Below are 13984 nucleotides of genomic sequence, written 5' to 3' on the forward strand. Positions count from 1 at the left end.
ACTGATGATGGTCGAAGTAGAGAGGATATAAAATGTAGACTGGCAATGGCAAGGAAAGCGTTTCTGAAGAAGAGAAATTTGTTAACATCGAATATAGATTTATGTATCAGGAAGTCGTTTCTGAAAGTATTTGTTTGGAGTGTAGCCATGTATGGAAGTGAAACATGGACGATTACTAGTTTGGACAAGAAGAGAATAGAAGCTTTCGAAATGTGGTGCTACAGAAGAATACTGAAGATAAGGTGGATAGATCACGTAACTAATGAGGAGGTATTGAATAGGATTGGGGAGAAGAGAAGTTTGTTTCACAACTTGACTAGAAGAAGGGATCGGTTGGTAGGACATGTTTTGAGGCATCAAGGGATCACAAATTTAGCATTGGAGGGCAGCGTGGAGGGTAAAAATCGTAGAGGGAGACCGAGAGATGAGTACACTAAGCAGATTCAGAAGGATGTAGGTTGCAGTAGGTACTGGGAGATGAAGCAGCTTGCACAGGATAGAGTAGCATGGAGAGCTGCATCAAACCAGTCTCAGGACTGAAGACAACAACAACATCATCTGAATTTGGAGGTCGGTAAAAGGATACAGTTATTATTTGATTCCGGTTGCCAAGAATGTCCTCTGTGCATACTAATTCGCAGGAACTGTCTACTTCAATTTCGGGACAACCTGCTTTGAGGTGAGCCACACGTTTCTTCAAGTCACGAGCTACGTATCGTCCCCTCTGGACCAGACCTGGGTGTTGCTCACAGTAGCCGGCAGTCTGTTGCTTTATCGCCACCGCCTGCGGCCGAACTGGTGCTCGCTGTCTCTGCGACGTTAACTCCCGGCTCTCGGAAGCTCTTAGGAACAGGAACTCGGGCGCAGCAAAAGACAGAGTACGTATCGCGCTGATTCTCTGCTCTGCCTGACCCTTCGTGGCTTCCAAACGCCCGGCAGCCGCTCTCTCAGCTCGGGACAGTAGCTCTACGCGTTCACTTTGGGACAGCCACGAACGTCGCCATAACCCTGTTCTCCTGTTCTTCGAGCACTCTGTTTAGCGGCAACTGCTCGCTTTCAGCTTCACAGACGCTTCTCGACGACCCTCGACGTTTTCGCTAACTCGATCGCTATTTCATCCCGTAGCATCTTCTAAAGTCATTCGCTTTACTTTCCACGTTCCGTTCGAGCTTAAGATTCGCAGCTTCTAAGTCATCAAATAGCTTTTCATTCACTTTCCTCGGCTCATTAAATTTCTCTTCAGTCCCTTCGTGAGTTCACCAACCGGCACAGAGGTTGTTTGAGCATAGTGGAAAAAAAATCTGCATGCAGTTAATGCAATACTAAATCTAACCATAGTACATAACATCGTTAAATGAACCTGTATAATTAATCAATGGATTGTGAATTTGGCACATTAGTTCTACTCATTCCTCTCTCTGGGTACTTCGTTATCACTGTCTTTTTGTGCAGCATATAAAAATCAGGCTAATATTTCAAAGGAAGAAGCAGTTAAGAGCATCGAGTTGCAAGTCTGGCAGCTATTTGGTGCGTTCTGAAGTAGTTAGAGGACACACGATTTGAGTTTTCATGAAACACATTTATTCAAAAATAGCCACAAAGAATTATGGGTGGACATTCTGAAGATATACTTAAGTTGTGCCTGAACACGAAATAAACTAATCTGATCTGGCAAGAAGAAATTACATAGCGCAATTTAACTATGCATACGTGAGGGAAAAGAGAGGAAAGGGAACAGAAACATATGACTTCAGTTATCCAATCAAGCTTCACACGAAAACGACGAAATTCAGAGGAACAATACCTGCATTGCCTGCATGCACTAACATCAAAGGGGTTTACACCGATTGAAACATCTTGTTACAGCAAATACACCACCTGAGAATTCACGCAAGCATCATGAAAAGTAGTCACCTGAGTTGCACATCCAACTGTTTCAAACAGATGTGAGTGAAAATCGCTAAATGTATAAATCAATGAGAGTACACCACTGTAACAACGAATAGATCATGAATCACACCGAATTCATAATAAAACCATCAAGGCGGAAGGCCCCAATGATTCGAGAAACATATGGCCCCCATTAAACAAAGGCAGCTGCTACACGTTCCCACAAAACACGGAAATGCAGTAACGCAAATATTCACCCATAACTTATCAGTTAAAATAACACGGAACAACTATTGAGATTCAGTAATAGAGCGCAACGCTCACAGAATAAAGACAACTCGAGATCACAGCAGAAAATAGAACATGCGATAAACTACAATACATAAAAAGAAATATCGCACATACACGAAAACACAAGTTCTGTCATATTCACAAAGCTTTAAAGCACATTAACTCAGGCTAACCATATCCCGTAGAGCGCATTGACACAACAATAGTAGAAAGGAACAAAGCAAACTCCGGACACTGACAAAATCATAGACTCAAGCATCCTATTAAGAGCAATATAAAGCAAGAAGTAATCGAAACACTTCATTCAGGCCAAGAGCTTTTCCGAACGGCTCCACGCATGAAGGCCGCGTTTGAAGCTACGACCTATCTCATCACTGGCAGGAGAGGGCTCACTTAAGAGCACAGCTACATCCACCGAGTTCAGTCCGGAACCGCGCGACTGCTACGGTTGCAGGTTCGAATCCTGCCTCGGGCATGGATGTGTGTGATGTCCTTAGGTTAGTTAGGTTTAAGTAATTCTAAGTTCTTGGGGACTGATGACCTCAGAAGTTACGTCTCATAGCGCTCAGAGCCATACATCCACCGACAGCCACCGCTCGGCTCGGAGCGCATGGGAAGCCCACACGGGAAACGGACAATACCAACTTGACAACCACGAAGCTGTCGAACAGCACCGATAGAACTCTTTGCCCACGTAAGAGGTACAAAATTGGTTATCCTGTGCTTCTAGCAGACGAAAAGCAGCTCAAGTACCAAATGCAAGACAAACCTGAAAAGACACATAAAAAGACCTGGTCACACAAGATAGGCTAATGGACGAACTTTATAAATATGGGTCTCGATTACACATGGAATATAAATGGATCACTTAAGGTACTGACATACTGATGCGCAGAACGAGTTGCTTGCACTTAACGTCAGATTATCACTGAAACTTCTCAGTCCTTCTGGGACAGTTAGTAGAACCAACTGCAGACAAACAGAATCAAACAGGGCAACAGTCTTATCAAGCGACTGTACACAGACATTTCAACGTATCATAAACACACTAATTATAATCCTTCATGCAGTGATTTATGCGTTTCCTCCTGTTGAGTTACGGGGTACTTTTAATGATATGAGCGTCCACTATCTACATCTATATGTACATGGGTAGACTGCAAATCACACTTAAGTGCTTGGCAGAGGGTTTATCGAACCACCTTCACAATAATTCTCTATTATTCCAATCTCGAACAGCGTGGTGGAATAACTAACACGTATATCTGTCAGTGCGAGCTCTTATTTCCCTTATTTTACTATGATGATCTTTTCTCCCTATGTAGGTCAGCGTTAACAAAATATTTTCACGTTCGGAGAAGAAAGTTAATGACTGAAAATCCGTGAGAAGATTCCGCCTCAACGAAAAACGCCTTCGTTTTGATGACGTCCTCCCCTAACTGTGTATCATGCAGTGACACTCTCTCCCCTATTCCATATTAATACAAAACGAGCAGCGCTTCTTTGAAGTTTCTCGATGTACTCCGTTAATTCCATCTGGTAACAATTCCACACCGCGCAGCAGTACTTCGAAAGGAGACGGACAACCACAGTGTAGCTAGACTCTTCAGTAGATCTGTTACATATTTTAACTGTTCCGCCAAATAAACGCAGTCTTTGGTTTCTCTTCCCCGCATCATTTTCTCTCTCTTCTTTCCACTTAAATAGTTCCTAACTGTAATTCTTAGGTATTAATTTAAAATTACGGCTTTTAGATTTGATTTATCGTGTAGCCGATGTTTAACGGATTCCTAGTAGCACTCTTGCGGATAACCCCACACTTTTCATAGCTTTGCGCTAATTGCCAACTGCCAACTTTCGAACCATACAGATATCTTTACTAAATTGTTTTGCAACTGATTTCGATCTTCTGATGACTTTACTAGACATTACCTACAAACAGTGATCGTAGATGGCAGCTACTCATGATCGCAACAGAGTTTCACTGGACACGGGGAGAAGAACATTTTTCCATAACACATCCGTCAGTAGTTGTCTTTGATGAACAGGATGTGCTTCACTTCAGCAACTGCTTCATTTCTGCACTACAATAGGATGTCTCACGGAGACCTAGGAGCTATAAAGGGCTTGGAAAATCCCTGTCGGCTAGTCTCATAGTCTTTAAACCGGAGATGCTTATTTTGCTGTAATTGGTTTTGTGGAACCGAGAATTCATGCAGACTTTTCCCCATGGGAGTAATGTCTCAAACTTTCTACGCTTTGATCGATGCCTGGAAGACCAGTAGTAGGTTCCGAAGCACATCTGGAGGCATTCTGTAATCTGTGGACTTTCAGAGTATTGATAAAACACAGAAATTGCATAGGGGTTGAATACAACATGCACAATGGGGACTTTTCATCATGGGAGTAACGTCTCAAACTATCTACGCTTTGATATGTTCCAGGAAGACCAGTAGTAGTTTCCGAAGCACATTTGGAGGCATTCTGTAATCTGTGGACCTTCAGAGTGTTGATGAAACACAGAAATTGCATCGGGATTGAATATAACAGTCACCATGCGGACTTTTCTCCATGGTAGTCATGTCTCAAACTGCCTACGCAATGATCGTTCCCTGGAAAACAAGTAGTAGTTTCCGAAGCAAATCTGGAGGCATTCCATAATCTGTGGACCTTCTGAGTGTTGGTGAAACACAGAAATTGCATCGAGATGGTATACAAAATTCACCATGCGGACTTTTCTCCATGGGAGAAAAATCTCAAACTGTCTATGCTTTCATCGTTCCCTGCAAGACCAGTAGTAGTTTCCGAAGCACATCTGAACTCATTCTGTAATCTGTTGACCTTCAGTGTGTTGATGAAACACAGAAATTGCATAGGGATTGAATAAAAAAGCCTCCATACGCACGTTTCTTCATGGGAGTAATGTCTCAAACTGTCTACGCTTAGATATTTCCCTGTAGGACCAGTAGTAGTTTCCGAAGCACATCTGGAGGCATTCAGTTACCTTTGGACCTTCAGAGTGTTGATGAAACACAGAAATTGCATCGAGATTGAATACAACATTCACCATGCTGACTTTTCTCCATGGGAGTAATGTCTTAAACTGTCTATGCTTTGATCGTTCCCTGGAAGACCAGTAGTAGTTTCCCAATTACATCTTGACTCATTCTGTTATCTGTTGACCTTCAGTGTGTTGATGAAACACAGAAATTGAATCGGGATTGAATACAAAAGACTCCATACCCACGTTTCTTCATGGGAGTAATGTCTCAAACTGTCTACGCTTAGATATTTCCCTGTAGGACCAGTAGTAGTTTCCGAAGCACATCTGGAGGCACTCTGTAATCTGTGGATCTTCAGAGTGATGATGAAACACAGAAATTGCATCGAGATTGAATACAACATTCACCCTGCGGACTTTTCTCCATGGGAGTAATTTCTCAAACTGTCTACGCTTTGATCGTTCACTGGAAGACCAGTAGTAGTTTCCAAAGCACAACTGGAGGCAATCTCTAAACGGTGGACCTTCTGAGTGTTGGTGAAACACAGAAATTGCATCGAGATGGTATACAAAATTCACCATGCGGACTTTTCTCCATGGGAGAAAAATCTCAAACTGTCTATGCTTTCATCGTTCCCTGCAAGACCAGTAGTAGTTTCCGAAGCACATCTGAACTCATTCTGTAATCTGTTGACCTTCAGTGTGTTGATGAAACACAGAAATTGCATAGGGATTGAATAAAAAAGCCTCCATACGCACGTTTCTTCATGGGAGTAATGTCTCAAACTGTCTACGCTTAGATATTTCCCTGTAGGACCAGTAGTAGTTTCCGAAGCACATCTGGAGGCATTCAGTTACCTTTGGACCTTCAGAGTGTTGATGAAACACAGAAATTGCATCGAGATTGAATACAACATTCACCATGCTGACTTTTCTCCATGGGAGTAATGTCTTAAACTGTCTATGCTTTGATCGTTCCCTGGAAGACCAGTAGTAGTTTCCCAATTACATCTTGACTCATTCTGTTATCTGTTGACCTTCAGTGTGTTGATGAAACACAGAAATTGAATCGGGATTGAATACAAAAGCCTCCATACCCACGTTTCTTCATGGGAGTAATGTCTCAAACTGTCTACGCTTAGATATTTCCCTGTAGGACCAGTAGTAGTTTCCGAAGCACATCTGGAGGCACTCTGTAATCTGTGGATCTTCAGAGTGTTAATGAAACACAGAAATTGAATCGGGATTTAATACAACAGGCACCATGCCGACATTTCCCCATTGGAGTCATGTCTCAAACTGTCTACGCTTTGATAATTTCCTGGAGGACCATTAGTAGTTTCCGAAGCACATCTGGAGGCATTATGTAATCTGTGGATCTTCAGAGTGTTGATGAAACACAGAAGTTGCATCGGGTTTGAATACAACAGGCACCATGCTTACTTTTCTCCATGGGAGTAATGTCTCAAACTGGATACGCTTAGATATTTCCAGTTAGGACTAGTAGTAGTTTCCGGAGCACATCTGGAAGCATTCAGTTATCTTTGGACCTTCAGAGCGTTGATAAAACACAGAAATTGCATCGAGATTGAATTCAACAGGCAGCATGCGGACTTTTCTCCATGGGAGTAATGTCTCAAACTGTCTACGCTTTGATCATTCCCTGGAGGACCAGTAGTAGTTTCCGAAGCACATCTGGAGGCATTATGTAATCTGTGGACTATCAGAAGGTTTATGAAACAAATAAATTGCATCGGGATTGAATACAACAGGCACCATGCGGACTTTTCTCCATGGGAGTAATGTCTCAAACTGTCTACGACTTGATCGTTCCCTGGAAGACTAGTAGTAGTTTCCGAACCACATCTGGAGGCATTCAGTAATCTTTGGACCTTCAGAGTGTTGATGAAACGCAGAAATTGCATCGAGATTGAATACTACAGGCACCATGCGGACTTTTCTCCATGGGAGTAATGTCTCAAACTGTCTACGCTTTGATCGTTCCCTGGAAGACTAGTAGTAGTTTCCAAAGCACATCTGGAGGCATTATGTAATCTGTGGACTATCAGAAGGTTTATGAAACAAATAAATTGCTTCGGGATTGAATACAACATTATCCATGAGGACTTTTCTCTATGGGAGTAATGTCTCAAACTGTTCCCGCTTGGATCGTTCCCTGGAGGACCAGTAGTAGTTTCCGAAGCACATCTGGAGGCATTATGTAATATGTGGACCTTCGGAGTGTTTATGATGCAAATAAATCGCATCGGGATTGAATACAACAGTCACCATGCGGACTTTTCTCTATGGGAGTAATGTCTCAAATTGTCTACTCGTTTATCATTCTCTGGAGGACCAGTAGTAGTTTCCGAATAACATATGGAGGCATTATGTAATCTGTGGACCTTCAGAGTGTTGATGAAACGCAGAAATTGCATCGACCTTGAATACAACATTCTTCATGCAGACTTTTCTCCATGCAGTAATACTGAAATTGTCTACTCTTTGATCGTTCCCTGGAGGTCCAGTAGTAGTTTCCAAAGCACAACTTGAGGCATTCTGTAATCAGTGGACCTTCAGAGTGTTGATAAAACATCTGGACCCATTCTGTAATCTGTTGACCTTCAGTGTGTTGATGAAACAAATAAATTGCTTCGGGATTGAATACAACATTATCCATGAGGACTTTTCTCTATGGGAGTAATGTCTCAAACTGTCTACGCTTTGATATTTCCCTGTAGGAACAGTAGTAGTTTCCGAAGCACATCTGGAGGCATTCAGTTATCTTTGGACCTTCAGAGTTTTGATGAAACACAGAAATTGCATCGAGATTGAATACAACAGGCACCATGCGGACTTTTCTCCATGGGAGTAATGTCTCAAACTGTCTACGCTTTGATCGTTCCCTGAAATACTAGTAGTGGTTTCCGAAGCACATCTGGAGGCATTCAGTAATCTTTGGACCTTCAGAGTGTTGATGAAAAGCAGAAATTGCATCGAGATTGAAATCAACAGGCACCATGCGGACTTTTCTCCATGGGAGTAATGTCTCAAACTGTCTACGATTTGATCATTCCCTGGAGGACCAGTAGTAGTTTCCGAAGAACATCTGTAGGCATTATGTAATCTGTGGACCTTCAGAGTGTTGATGAAAAAAATTAATTGCTTCGGGATTGAATACAACATTCTTCATGAGGACTTTTCCCCATGGGAGTAATGTCTCAAACTGTCTCCGCTTGGATCGTTCCCTGGAAGACCAGTAGTAGTTTCCCAAGCAAATCTGGAGGCATTCTATTATCTGTGGACCTTTAGAGTGTTCATGAAACACAGAAATTGCATCAAGATGGAATACAACATTCACCATGCGGACTTTTCTCCATGGGAGTAATGTCCCAAACTGTCTATGTTTTGATCGTTCACTGGAAGACCAGTAGTAGTTTCCGAAGCACATCTGGACTCATTCTGTAAACTGTTGACCTTCAGTGTGTTGATGAAACACAGAAATTGCATAGGGATTGAATAAAAAAGCCACCATACGCACGTTTCTTCATGGGAGTAATGTCTCAAACTGGAGACGCTTAGAGATTTCCAGTTAGGACTAGTAGTAGTTGCCGGAGCACATCTGGAGGCATTCAGTTATCTTTGGACCCTCAGAGCGTTGATGAAACACAGAAATTGCATCGAGATTGAATTCAACAGGCACCATGCGCTCTTTTCTCCATGGGAGTAATGTCTCAAACTGTCTACGCTTTGATCATTCCCTGGAGGACCAGTAGTAGTTTCCGAAACACATCTGGAGGCATTATGTAATCTGTGGACTATCAGAAAGTTTATGAAACAAATAAATTGCATCGGGATTGAATACATCAGGCGCCATGCGGACTTTTCTCCATGGGAGTAATGTCTCAAACTGTCTACGCTTTAATCGTTCCCTGGAAGGCCAGTAGTAGTTTCCGAAGCACATTTGGACGCATTCAGTAATCTTAGGACCTTCAGAGTGTTGATGTAACACAGCAATTGCATCGAGATGGAATACAACATTCATCATGCGGACTCCTCTCCATGGGAGTAATGACTCAAATTGTCTACGCTTTCTTTGATTCCTGGGAGACCAGAAGCACATCTGGAGGCATGCTGTAATCATCCGACCCTCAGAGTGTTGATGAAACAAATAAATTGCTTCGGGATTGAATACAACATTATCCATGAGGACTTTTCTCTATGGGAGTAATGTCTCAAACTGTCTACGCTTAGATATTTCCCTGTAGGAACAGTAGTAGTTTCCGAAGCACATCTGGAGGCATTCAGTTATCTTTGGACCTTCAGAGTTTTGATGAAACACAGAAATTGCATCTAGATTGAATACAACAGGCACCATGCGGACTTTTCTCCATGGGAGTAAAGTAAAAAAAAAAAAAAAAAAAAAAAAAAAACTTAATCATTAGTGTCATGCAATATTTTGGGTAATGTAATTTCTTGTACAGACATCTTTTATTAACCTGACACGTTCCACATCATTACGAAGTGTCGTATTCATGATCTATGGAACAAGTATTAATCTAATCTAATCTAATCTCAAACTGTCTACGCTTTGATCGTTCCCTGAAAGACTAGTAGTGGTTTCCGAAGCACATCTGGAGGCATTCAGTAATCTTTGGACCTTCAGAGTGTTGATGAAAAGCAGAAATTGCATTGAGATTGAATACAACAGGCACCATTCGGACTTTTCTCCATTGGAATAATCTCTCAAATTGTCTACTCGTTGATCATTCCCTGGAGGACCAGTAGTAGTTTCCGAATAACATCTGGAGGCATTATGTAATCTGTGGACCTTCAGAGTGTTGATGAAACGCAGAAATTGCATCGACCTTGAATACAACATTCACCATGCAGACTTTTCTCCATGTAGTAATACTGAAATTGTCTACTCTTTGATCGTTCCCTGGAATTCCAGTAGTAGTTTCCAAAGCACAACTTGAGGCATTCTGTAATCAGTGGACCTCCAGTGTGTTGATAAAACACAGGAATTGCATCGGGATTGAATATAACATTCACCATGCAGACGTTTCTCCATGGGAGTAATGTCTTAAACTGTCTATGCTTTGATCGTTCCCTGGAAGACAAGTAGTAGTTTCCGAAGCACATCTGGACCCATTCTGTAATCTGTTGACCTTCAGTGTGTTGATGAAACACAGAAATTGCATCGGGATGGAGTACAACAGGCACCATGTGGACTTTTCTCCATGGGAGTAATGTCTCAAACTGTCTACGCTTTGATAATTTCCTGGAGGACCATTAGTAGTTTCCGAAGCACATCTGGAGGCATTATGTAATCTGTGGATCTTCAGAGTGTTGATGAAACACAGAAGTTGCATCGGGTTTGAATACAACAGGCACCATGCTTACTTTTCTCCATGGGAGTAATGTCTCAAACTGGATACGCTTAGATATTTCCAGTTAGGACTAGTAGTAGTTTCCGGAGCACATCTGGAGGCATTCAGTTATCTTTGGACCTTCAGAGCGTTGATGAAACACAGAAATTGCATCGAGATTGAATTCAACAGGCAGCATGCGGACTTTTCTCCATGGGAGTAATGTCTCAAACTTTCTACGCTTTGATCATTCCCAGGAGGACCAGTAGTAGATTCCGAAGCACATCTGGAGGCATTATGTAATCTGTGGACTATCAGAAGGTTTATGAAACAAATAAATTGCATCGGGATTGAATACAACAGTCACCATGCGGACTTTTCACTATGGGAGTAATGTCTCAAACTGTCTACGACTTGATCGTTCCCTGGAAGACTAGTAGTAGTTTCCGAACCACATCTGGAGGCATTGAGTAATCTTTGGACCTTCAGAGTGTTGATGAAACGCAGAAATTGAATCGAGATTGAATACTACAGGCACCATGCGGACTTTTCTCCATGGGAGTAATGTCTCAAACTGTCTACGCTTTGATCGTTCCCTGGAAGACTAGTAGTAGTTTCCAAAGCACATCTGGAGGCATTATGTAATCTGTGGACTATCAGAAGGTTTATGAAACAAATAAATTGCATCGGGATTGAATACAACAGGCACCATGCGGACTTATCTCCATGGGAGTAATGTTTTAAACTGTCTACGCTTTGATAATTTAATGGAGGACCATTAGTAGTTTCTGAAGCACATCTGGAGGCATTATGTAATCTGTGGACCTTCAGAGTGTTGATGAAACAAATAAATTGCATCATGATTGAATACAACAGGCACCATGCGAACGTTTCTGCATGGGAATAATGTCTCAAATTGTCTACGCTTTGATCGATTCCTGGGAGACCTGTAGAGGTTTCCGAGGCCCATCTGGAGGCATTCTGTAATCTGTGGACCTTCAGAGTGTTTATGAAACAAAGAAATTGCATCGAGATTGAATACAACAGTCACCATGCGGACTTTTCTCCATGGGAGTAATGTCTCAAACTGTCTCCGCTTGGATCGTTCCCTGGAAGACCAGTAGTAGTTTCCGAAGCACATCTGGACTCATTCTGTAAACTGTTGACCTTCAGTGTGTTGATGAAACACAGAAATTGCATAGGGATTGAATAAAAAAGCCACCATACGCACGTTTCTTCATGGGAGTAATATCTCAAACTGGATACGCTTAGATATTTCCAGGTAGGACTAGTAGTAGTTTCCGGAGCACATCTGGAGGCATTCAGTTGTCTTTGGACCTTCAGAGCGTTGATGAAACACAGAAATTGCATCGAGATCGAATTCAACAGGCACCATGCGGACTTTTCTCCATGGGAGTAATGTCTCAAACTGTCTACGCTTTGATCATTCCCTGGAGGACCAGTAGTAGTTTCCGAAGCACATCTGGAGGCATTATGTAATCTGTGGACTATCAGAAGGTTTATGAAACAAATAAATTGCATCGGGATTGAATACAACAGGCACCATGCGGACTTTTCTCCATGGGAGTAATGTCTCAAACTGTCTACGCTTTGATCGTTCCCTGGAAGACTAGTAGTAGTTTTCAAAGCACAACTGGAGGCATTCTGTAACCGGTGGACCTTCAGAGTGTTGATGAAACACAGAAGTTGCATCGGGTTAGAAAACAACAGGCACCATGTTTACTTTTCTCCATGGGAGTAATGTCTCAACCTGTCTACGCTTTGATCGTTCCCTGGAAGACTCGTAGTAGTTTCCGAAGCACATCCGGAGGCATGCTGTAATCTTCCGGCCTTCAGAGTGTTGATGAAACACAGAAATTGCATCGAGATTGAAATCAACAGGCACCAATGCGGACTTTTCTCCATGGGAGTAATGTCTCAAACTGTCTACGCTTTGATCATTCCCTGGAGGACCAGTAGTAGTTTCCGAAGAACATCTGTAGGCATTATGTAATCTGTGGACCTTTAGAGTGTTGATGAAAAAAATTAATGGCTTCAGGATTGAATACAACATTCCTCATGAGGACTTTTCTCCATGGGAGTAATGTCTCAAACTGTCTCCGCTTGGATCGTTCCCTGGAAGACCAGTAGTAGTTTCCCAAGCAAATCTGGAGGCATTCTATTATCTGTGGACCTTTAGAGTGTTCATGAAACACAGAAATTGCATCAAGATGGAATACAACATTCACCATGCGGACTTTTCTCCATGGGAGTAATGTCCCAAACTGTCTATGTTTTGATCGTACACTGGAAGACCAGTAGTAGTTTCCGAAGCACATCTGGACTCATTCTGTAAACTGTTGACCTTCAGTGTGTTGATGAAACACAGAAATTGCATAGGGATTGAATAAAAAAGCCACCATACGCACGTTTCTTCATGGGAGTAATGTCTCAAACTGGATACGCTTAGATATTTCCAGTTAGGACTAGTAGTAGTTTCCGGAGCACATCTGGAGGCATTCAGTTATCTTTGGACCTTCAGAGCGTTGATGAAACACAGAAATTGCATCGAGATTGAATTCAACAGGCACCATGCGCTCTTTTCTCCATGGGAGTAATGTCTCAAACTGTCTACGCTTTGATCATTCCCTGGAGGACCAGTAGCAGTTTGCGAAGCACATCTGGAGGCATTATGTAATCTGTGGACTATCAGAAGGTTTATGAAACAAATAAATTGCAATGGGATTGAATACAACAGGCACCATGCGGACTTTTCTCCATGGGAGTAATGTCTCAAACTGTCTACGACTTGATCGTTCCCTGGAAGACTAGTAGTAGTTTCCAAACTACATCTGGAGGCATTCAGTAATCTTTGGACCTTCAGAGTGTTGATGAAACGCAGAAATTGCATCGAGATTGAATACATCAGGCGCCATGCGGACTTTTCTCCATGGGAGTAATGTCTCAAACTGTCTACGCTTTAATCGTTCCCTGGAAGGCCTGTAGTAGTTTCCGAAGCACATTTGGACGCATTCAGTAATCTTAGGACCTTCAGAGTGTTGATGTAACACAGAAATTGCATCGAGATGGAATACAACATTCATCATGCGGACTCCTCTCCATGTGAGTAATGACTCAAATTGTCTACGCTTTCTTTGATTCCTGGGAGACCAGTAATAGTTTACGAAGCACATCTGGAAGCATGCCGTAATCTTCCGACCTTCAGAGTGTTGATGAAACAAATAAATTGCTTCGGGATTGAATACAACATTATCCATGAGGACTTTTCTCTATGGGAGTAATGTCTCAAACTGTCTACGCTTTGATATTTCCCTGTAGGAACAGTAGTAGTTTCCGAAGCACATCTGGAGGCATTCAGTTATCTTTGGACCTTCAGAGTTTTGATGAAACACAGAAATTGCATCGAGAT

The sequence above is a fragment of the Schistocerca gregaria genome, unplaced genomic scaffold (assembly GCF_023897955.1).
Source record: "Schistocerca gregaria isolate iqSchGreg1 unplaced genomic scaffold, iqSchGreg1.2 ptg000178l, whole genome shotgun sequence".
Taxonomy (NCBI): domain Eukaryota; kingdom Metazoa; phylum Arthropoda; class Insecta; order Orthoptera; family Acrididae; genus Schistocerca; species Schistocerca gregaria.